At 37.5% G+C, this 9,679-nt stretch overlaps 1 long non-coding RNA gene across 1 annotated transcript; it reads left to right on the top strand.

The window, feature by feature from the left end:
* The first annotated feature begins 2,326 nt into the window (after positions 1 to 2,326).
* On the top strand, positions 2,327 to 7,617 carry LOC127851726 (uncharacterized). Its single transcript, XR_008035908.1, has 4 exons — positions 2,327 to 2,415; positions 2,903 to 3,054; positions 5,553 to 5,715; positions 5,856 to 7,617. It is a non-coding gene; the product is annotated as an uncharacterized LOC127851726 (long non-coding RNA).
* The last annotated feature ends 2,062 nt before the right edge of the window (positions 7,618 to 9,679 follow it).

Raw genomic sequence — 9,679 nt, 5'->3', positions numbered from 1 at the left:
TGACAGCGATGACGCTTTCGTACTTGCACGGCTTACTGAAGATATCTTATCGTCACCAGGCGCCTTCTCATCAGCGATCAGCCACTGTGAAAGTCTCACAAACTTACACACTCTTGATGAACACATTTTAATGTCTCAAAATTGTCACACAATCTGTCGTTAAGCTGCTTCTCATAATTTTCGTATGACGACATATTTTCTTCCAGTGTTTTATACAGTTTCGTTAAATTTGTTATCTGGGTCGAACGCGAACGCTTCGCACTATTAAAGTCTCTTGATCCCTGAGTCGCCATTTCGTTTCTTATTATAATGTTGACATGTGCATTCAATCTTGAATCTTCTTCACATAAGCGTCGAGAGGTTTATATTCGTGCGATTCGCAGAGACTTGAAATGTGCTGAATGGACCAGCATTCCTGTTACAATCATCGGACGCTTGGCCTGTCGGTCCGTGTATACCGAATGCGACAGAAGATGAACATGAAGTTAAGAAAACTACTGCCATGACGTTAACCACACAAGTGTCGCATGTGTTTGAAGAATTGATTGCTCGTTATTCAACATGGACAAAATTACAGCGAGCCTTTGCGTGGTTATTAAGATTCTAACTTTACTACCGACGTCGCTACCTGAGGCGCTGATCGAGAAATGAGGAAGTCCGTTCATTAAATGAACTTTAGCAAGTTAGAAAATTATATGCTCAACCGTGGCATTGAATGGAACTTCAACCCTCCGTATGCCAGTCACAAGGGTGGTGCATGGGAGAGGCTGATTAGGTCTACACGTTCGATTCTCAAGGCAATGGTTGGAGAACAACTTCTCACAGATGAAAATTTAAGTACGTTTTTGGCAGAAGCAGAGATAATCATGAATGATCGACCTATTACTCAAGTGAGCAACGACCCAAAAGATCCGTCGGTTCTGACTCCCAGCATGCTTTTGCTGAATAAAACAAACAGCAGTATTCCGATGGGTGTTTATCAGAAAGAGGACACGTACTCAAAGCGTTGGTGGCGTCAAATACAGTATCTGAGTGACGTTTTTTGGCGTAGATGGATACGAAAATATTTGCCAACGTTGCATGTACGCCATAAGTGGCAACGGACACAGACTGACTTACGTGACGGTGACCATGTACTAGTAGCACATGACAACACGCCGAGAGGACAGTGGCCTTTGGGTATAGTTACCAAGGTAATTAAGGGTCGGGACGGGCACGTTCGTAATTGTGAAGTAAGATCTTGCAATGCATCATCAATAAAGCCAATTAATAAATTGTGTTTACTAGAGTGCTCAGTGTAAATTGAAAAAAAAAACAGCTGACTAAGTATATGATAGTTATTAAATTGTCAACATATTTTACCCATACTAAGTGCAGTATGGATATAAAGACAAGTCAAGTAATTATATGGTACTCGTTTGTTGTTTTTTTACATTATTGAAGTAGTATCATGTATAGTGTGTTTTATCTTTAATTGATGTCTTAAAATACTTCGTGTGAAAGTGTAAACTGATTCTCCTATTTATATTTTTGATGTTTGTTTATAATTCTATGCATTGATTATTATGAAATCCGTGTGATTTCATGGTGGGGAGTGTTAACGCCCTTAATTTACGGGAAATATAACGTACGTTGGCGCGAAATATATATATATACGCCTCCGACGTCATTTATCCATTGTTATTCTACGTAAATATCTGTTAAGTTTAAATTGTTTTAAGAGTGTGGTTGTTTGTGTATGAAAGAATTAATATCAGTAAATATATTGTTGGTACTTATAGTGTATAGGTATTTCTGTATGTATTATCATTATTATTACATACGCGCAATCGTTTGAATTATTTATTTTAATACTATGTTAATAATTTGGTATGTTTGACTGTATATATTATAAATGTATTGTATTTATTTTTTAGAGAATCGTCAGCGAATTAAAATAATGACGCATATCTCGTCTTTTCGTATTGGACTGGCCAACTCTTAACACCTTACGATATCACTTACCTGAAATTGAGGTTACTTTATTACTTCAGGGACTGAAGCTCGCAGGGTAGGATGCAATGTTGCGAATTTGTCGATTTCGCCACAGTTGAAATTGTAGTGAGTTGTAACCTCCATTCCATGTGGTTAATATTTTTCATTGTTTTAATATATAAATGTTTCTTTGCCTATTAATTTGTACATGTAATCGAAAATATAGAAACAAATATATATTTATGCCGAATATTAACTCTGTTCGACGACTTTAAAGATCTTAATTATCTGTTTAAATACCCTGATTGTTAAACTGTATTTTCGTTAGTTTCGGTGTCCCTCGGTTTTTACCTAAGAACGCTCTGTGTAAAGTGACGTCATAAATAGTTTAGTTTGCGGGGCGTTCGATTCACGATGGAAGCCGAGTCTCCGTGCTCGATGGTATGTTAAATTAATTTTGTACGTTGAAGGTATAGATTTGTGAATGAAATACACCTGTATGATATATCTTAACTAGGTCTAATCGTACTCAAAATATTAATAAATACGTAAGTGGTTATGGTGTTTGTTCTTTTATTTATAAATGCTTGCGTCCAGCCCCTAGTATCATTATAGAATAAATCAGTCCCTTGCCGCTCGGGGATCACACCACGCTACCCTAAGGTGTTTATCTATTACGGGGGTTCGGGCGTAACAAGTGAAAGTGGAAATTCTTGTAAAGCTCTGGTTTTCAGTTGGATATGCATGACTTGTCATTGTATTTCTTTTTGTTTCGATATCTGGTTTAAGTTGGATTTAATATTTAAATAATTTTAGACCGTCCGAGTATCAGTTCTACTTGTGTGGAAGCGATACTCGCCCAGATTCTAATTAGAGTAGTACAAAAGTAATCACTTTATACCTATTTTCTGTTACCTTCTACTTTCAGACATGTGAGTAATTCAGGATCAATCGTGTCAAATGTGTAAATGATGTTTTTCGACCTATAATGCGTCCATCTTTCTTCCGCCGGACAATTACGAAGCGAAATCTTCAGTTGATTGGAGACATAAGGGTTATGTGACGACAGTCAAAGATCAAGTACGTTTGCAATAGCCATACAGTCCTTTGTAAATTAAACATGTTGTAAAATAATGTTAACTGGCTCTTTCTTGACCTACAAATATGGTATTATAGCTAACGGTAACGTGAACACAATATCACGTTCTGTTCGCCGCTTGTCATCCTATATCTTAAGAAGTGACATTCGATACGGTATTTTTTAAAACTCAAACTTGCCATTACTTAAAAGGTTCTGAATATAATTATGAAAACAATTATCGGTAATGTAAGGATAAAACACGACTTCATTTATTTGAAAATGCAGAATTTCATCATGAAGACATGGCTTAACACATGTTAAGCCAGTGTTTTTATCTATAAAAAAAAACAAAGGTAAAGTTGGGATGAAAGTTCAAAGTCGGGCTTATTACAACTTTTCCAGACTGTAGTTTTTTATTTGGCATGCATTTAAAAAACCTGTTTTAAAAAAAAAAAAAGGCTGGACCCTACGTTGCATCTATAATGTTTTTATTCAAATCAATGATACCGGTAATCGACATTCTCAGATTGTTTTGCGAAATAAAACAAACTAATTAAAAACCACATTTTACCTTTCCAATCAGGTTACGAAAATGGAAACGTTTTATTATAAATGTGTGAAGTAGCCAGTTACCAAATTCTTTTTTTTAAGATGTTTTATTCAATATATGCTTATTTTGCTTTACAGTTGCAAATTGTGGGGATTTAAAACTTTTGGATTATATAGAACAAAGTCAGCGATATGCCTCTACAAGACACTCATGTTTAAATGATAGAACGTTAAAATACAGTCATGCCATGGATTTGTTTACATTTCCTTTATTTATCAACGCAAATTACAAAACTTAAATCTGTAAATACAGACTGATATGGTTCCATGATATTGTCTACACACGGAAAAAAACAGATATTGTTATGCTTAATTTACGTCTGTTCACTGTGACCTCGGAATGGAATGGTATCGGTATATAATAACTCTATTGAAGCGGGAATCTGCAGAGTTTGAAATCTTAACCCATTTATGCCTAGTGGACTCTCCCATCATTCAAAATTGGATCAATTTATTTCCAAAATTAGGGATGTCTAGTATATTTATTTCTATATTAAGAATATTTCTTACCGAAATTCCTTTTTGCAAACAGCGCAGACCCTGATGAGACGCCGCATCATGTGGCGTCTCATCTGGGTCTACGCTGTTTGCCAAGGCCTTTTTTCTAGACGCTACGCATAAATGGGTTAAAAAATTCAAAGCGTCATATCGTTTCGCAGTCTTATGCTGTATGTATTAAGAATTAAATGAATTTCGCGAAATGTGTCATTTGTCCAAATAGAGTGATAGAAAGTCATATGTATCTTATATTTGAGATGAAGCAGAGTGTTTTTTAATTAGCTAGATGATAGGCATTACTGAAGTTGTAGACTGTAGTCGTTTTGTCAAAAAAGTGTCCGCTATGTACATGAAGTAGGCATGTTAAGCATACTAGGCGTGTAAAGCAATAGTTTAAAACAACCTAAACATTCCTTCTATAATATCATTTAGCCATAGGATAAAAAGGGTAGTGTATTAACATAGACTGACTGACTGACTGACTGACTGACTGACTGACTGACTGACTGACTGACTGACTGACTGACTGACTGACTGACTGACTGACTGACTGACTCACTGACTCACTGACGGACTCATTGACGGACTCACTGACTCACTGACTGACTGACTGACTGACTGACTGACTGACTGACTGACTGACTGACTGACTGACTGACTGACTGACTGACTGACTGACTGACTGACTGACTGACTGACTGACTGACTGACTGACTGACTGACTGACTGACTGACTGACTGACTGACTGACTGACTGACTGACTGACTGACTGACTGACTGACTGACTGACTGACTGACTGACTGACTGACTGACTGACTGACTGACTGACTGACTGACTGACTGACTGACTGACTCACTGACTGACTGACTGACTGACTGACTGACTGACTGACTGACTGACTGACTGACTGACTGACTGACTCACTGACTGACTGACTCACTCACTGACTGACTGACTGACTCACTGACTGACTGACTCACTCACTGACTGACTGACTGACTGACTGACTGACTGACTGACTGACTTACTGACTGACTGACTGACTGACTGACTGACTGACTGACTGACTGACTGACTGACTGACTGACTGACTGACTGACTGACTGACTGACTGACTGACTGACTGACTGACTAACTCACTCACTCACTCACTCACTCACTCACTCACTCACTCACTCACTCACTCACTCACTCACTCACTCACTCACTCACTCACTCACTGACTCACTGACTGACTGACTCACTGGCGACTGACTGACTGACTGACTCACTCACTCACTCACTTGTCAAGTCTTTATATTGTAAGTGCTTATTTATTTCAGCCTTTTTTCTTTATGCGAGTAAGACAAATTCGGCTAGTTTTTAAATACCAATCTATATTTGCCAGTCTGATGAAACATGTGCGTTCAACAAAGACAAGATAAAAGCCACTTTTTAAAGCTACTAGAGGGTGAGTGAGGGCGAAGAGAACCTAGAAAAGGCCACAGCCTCTGTTGGTCCTGATGCTGTAGCTGTTTTCATCTGTGAATCGTTTGAGTATTATAAGACAGGTACATATTCATGCCTTAAGTATGGAAAACACAATATTGTACAAATATATCGATATTGATTATACTTCTAAAACTGGTGCGCATGTTAAATACTGGATTTATCAATTAGATCTGTATCCTTTAAACACGTTCTCTTAAAGGAGTCCTGAACGACCCAGACTGTCGAAACGGTGTTCTCAATCACGTTGTTCTCGTGGTGGGCTATGGTCACGAAACCTCTCTTGGATTGGATTACTGGCTCTTGAGGAACACGTGGGGTACAGACTGTGGCGACGAGGGCTTCATACAGATTGCAAGAAATAAAGGCAACAGGTGTCGCTTTGCTTCTAAAGCATTTGTCCCGATTGTTGATGTGAGTCCCAGCAAGAGTCCAAAGAATCGGAGTGAGGGAGTGTTCGTGTTGTTGATTGTAATTGCAATCTACTCATTGGCGTAGAAAATATGCATGTTTTGAACATAAGGTTCTCAGAGTAAATATACATACGGACTCTGCAGACTTCGAGATAATCCGGATTAATCCAATCCGTTGAGAGTAACTTTGTGTGCTGTACATACATTACATATTATACTTTGGACAACCCTATTCTGACTTTCACCTATCTTGACTTTCAGTTGTGATTCATTTTCTATACACATATTTTGCATGATTTTGTTTAATGTTATATTTCGTATGACACCTTTTTTTTACTTGCAAACTTTTACACAGCTGAGTTATGTTAAACCAAATACTCAACAAGTTTATTCTCTTTTTAAAACTATGCAGACCGTTATGGCGCTGTATGAGGGTTGTTAAGTGCAACCATATATATGTGAAAAGGGTCATATATGTATGTTTAATATTATGCATGGTTTCACTTAGTAGCATACAAGGTCGAACACGTCTGTTAAATATCATACAACTTAGTAAACATATGTTTCTGAAACATACGTAAACAGAGTTACAGTCGCATTAAATCAGCGCCATACACGTCCAATCAAGCATCATACATGTCTGTTCAGTAACATACAGAGTCGTACAGGAACGAATCAGGTTCGGATATGTCTAATCCAAATATATACATTTCTGTTCAATACCATACAGGGTCGTAAATGTATGAATCAGATATGTACAGGTATGTTCCACAAACATGTCTGATCAGTATTATGCAATGTCGTACACTACTCATCCAGAATCATACATGTCCTTTCAGTATCATACATGTTCTTTCAGTATCATACATGTCCTTTCAGTAGCATACATGTCATTTCAGTATCATACATGTCCGTTCAGTATCATACATGTCCTTTCAGTATCATGCATGTCCTTTCAGTATCAAACATGTCCTTTCAGAATCATACATGTCCTTTCAGTATCATACATGTCCTTTCAGAATCACACATGTCATTTCAGTATCAAACATATCCTTATAGTAATTCTTACATGTCCTTTCAGTATCATACATGTCCTTTCAGAATCATACATGTCATTTCAAAGGCATACATGTTTTGTCAGTAAAATGCAGGATCGTATATGTATGAATCAGGGCTGTATGATTCAGCGTCGTAGCGGTATGAATCAGGGTTGTACAGGAGAAAAAAATCGGGGTAATACATGTATCAATTAGGGCCCTAAGGGAATGACAAATGATCGTGCAAGAACGATTCAGGGTCATAATTGTATACATTAGGGTCGTACTAGTATTATTAAAGGCCACACAGGTATGATTGGGGGTCGTTCAGGTATGAATCAGGGCCGTTAATGTATGGTTCATGGTCGCAGATGTCTTCTGAATAAAGGTCGAATATGCATGATAGAGGGTCGTATTTTTACGAATCAAAGTCGTACGTGTATGACTCATGGTTGGACAAGTAGGTTTAAGCATAAAAAATGTATGTTTGGTATGAGACAGGGTCGTATAAAAAGTATAAATAAGAGTCGTATATGTATGCATTTGTCACGCACATGTATGATTTATTGTCGTACATGTATGAATCAGGATCCTACAGGAATGCATCAGGGTCGCACATGAATTATTCAGGGTAGAAGAGGTATGATTTATGTTCGCAAATGAATTATTAAGGGTTGAACAGGTATTTATTAGGGTCGTACATGTGTAATTACATTTGCATTCACCGACATGTTATTGTCCATTGATGTGTTTTGATCTTCATCAAGATCCGTCGACGATGTTGGCACGTCACTGACATCAGACATGACTGTAATGCAGCTAGCGTCATTTAATTTGTCTTTTTCACACGCATTGTCGTTATCGGTCGCAACGTCACTAAAACTGAACAGGATATCCATCGGTTCGCAATCAGAAAGTCCGGATATATAGCAACAATGCGCCGGGGACACAAGCGGTACGAAATGGTTACATTTGAAGTCAAAACGGCATTCGAGCGCGCGCATTGACGTCCACATAACGGTCACTTTTAGATGTAACCTTTGATCAACTTTCCTTCCTCGTACGGTACGAGTGTATGCATCTGACATCTCCCTGAGCTGTTGGGGCGGAAAATACGATTGTATTGGCTGCTTCAACGCGGCGCTGATCGCATACAAGTGAGCCATTTCCGAGTAAGCATTTATAGTCACTGCTCTTTGTACCAAATCTACATACGGACTTGTAGAAATTAAAAGTTCATTCAGGAAGTCATTTTAGGAAGCCCCGAGTCGTAAGAAGACCCGTTTAGTATCATTTCTATCGCCGTCTTCAGTCTTTAAAGAACGTGATAGTCCTCCACTCCGGTCAATGCCTTTGACACAGTTCGGTATAGACAGTTTCCATCACCAATTGTTGTCGAAGGACGGAAGTCTGCATTCATTGCAGGCTGGTAAATCGCAATATCTTAACTGCCTCCTTGTCGACGTCCGATGCGCTGAACATCAGATTTTCATTCACCGGGAGTTCCACTTTGTACGTTAACAATAGTTTTGATTCAGTTTTCGCTTGATTCAAGCTTTTGTGGCCACCCAAAGCATGTTAATTGCAGAGCCTGAAAAGAAAAGGAAAATACTGCAGTTTAGACAAAAACACGACTGACTGACTGGCTGACCGACCGACCGACCGGAACAGAAAATTCATTCGTATTACTTGAAAAAGTCTTGTTCATAAAAACAAAACTGACAATATATGAGCAAGAAGCATATGCAAATCAATCCGAAACTTATAGAAAAAGTATACAAAATATGTTAGATAAGGCGGATTAGGCCATTACATTACTCAACGTATGCATTCAATAACTCAGTTCTCTTTTTTAAAAGCATTTTTACAATATTTCGCGATACTTGTTAGAACTTTAGTGTTATTATATGTTTACAAAATTATAAATTTATGCATACTAGATAGGTTATAATAGTTGTTCATCCGTTAATTAATCGGTTAACTGAAAGACTGAAAAAATAACTAGCTATTCGATGTACTGCTATGAAGTCGGGTGGTTGTAGTGCATAGGTAACAGGACGCACATTTCGTTTCACATGAAACACATACAAATGCATATTAATAAAAACTATTTTTGAGGAAAAAAAATGAAATAAAATACAAATAATGTATCATCATATTAATAATTTACGGATGCTAACAAGTATTGGGATCTCAAACGCCTCGAATTACTTTTTTAAACGTACCATTGTGCGCAACTGTAAAATAATGTGATACATACTACAAGTAATGATTTACTGACTTAAGGAGTGTTGGTTTCTAATCAAATATGTTTAATAGTTCGCTCTTAATTAGAATCGCTTAGACGGTTGTGGTTGCATATTGATGACGTAAATTATATAGACTTTAAGACTTATTATATTATATTCTGAATGAACATATACGACGTAATCTAATCATAATATCAACAAAAGTGATAATCTTGATACAATTTATATTTCAATGCACTTGTTTACACGAGCATTCAATTGTAGGATGGTTAACAAAACATCAAATAATCAGACAAAGACTCGTTGGTTGCTTTATTAATGCTCGAT

This window comes from Dreissena polymorpha, chromosome 11, assembly GCF_020536995.1.
Source record: "Dreissena polymorpha isolate Duluth1 chromosome 11, UMN_Dpol_1.0, whole genome shotgun sequence".
NCBI lineage: Eukaryota > Metazoa > Mollusca > Bivalvia > Myida > Dreissenidae > Dreissena > Dreissena polymorpha.
This window is presented reverse-complemented; position numbering and strand designations above follow the sequence as displayed.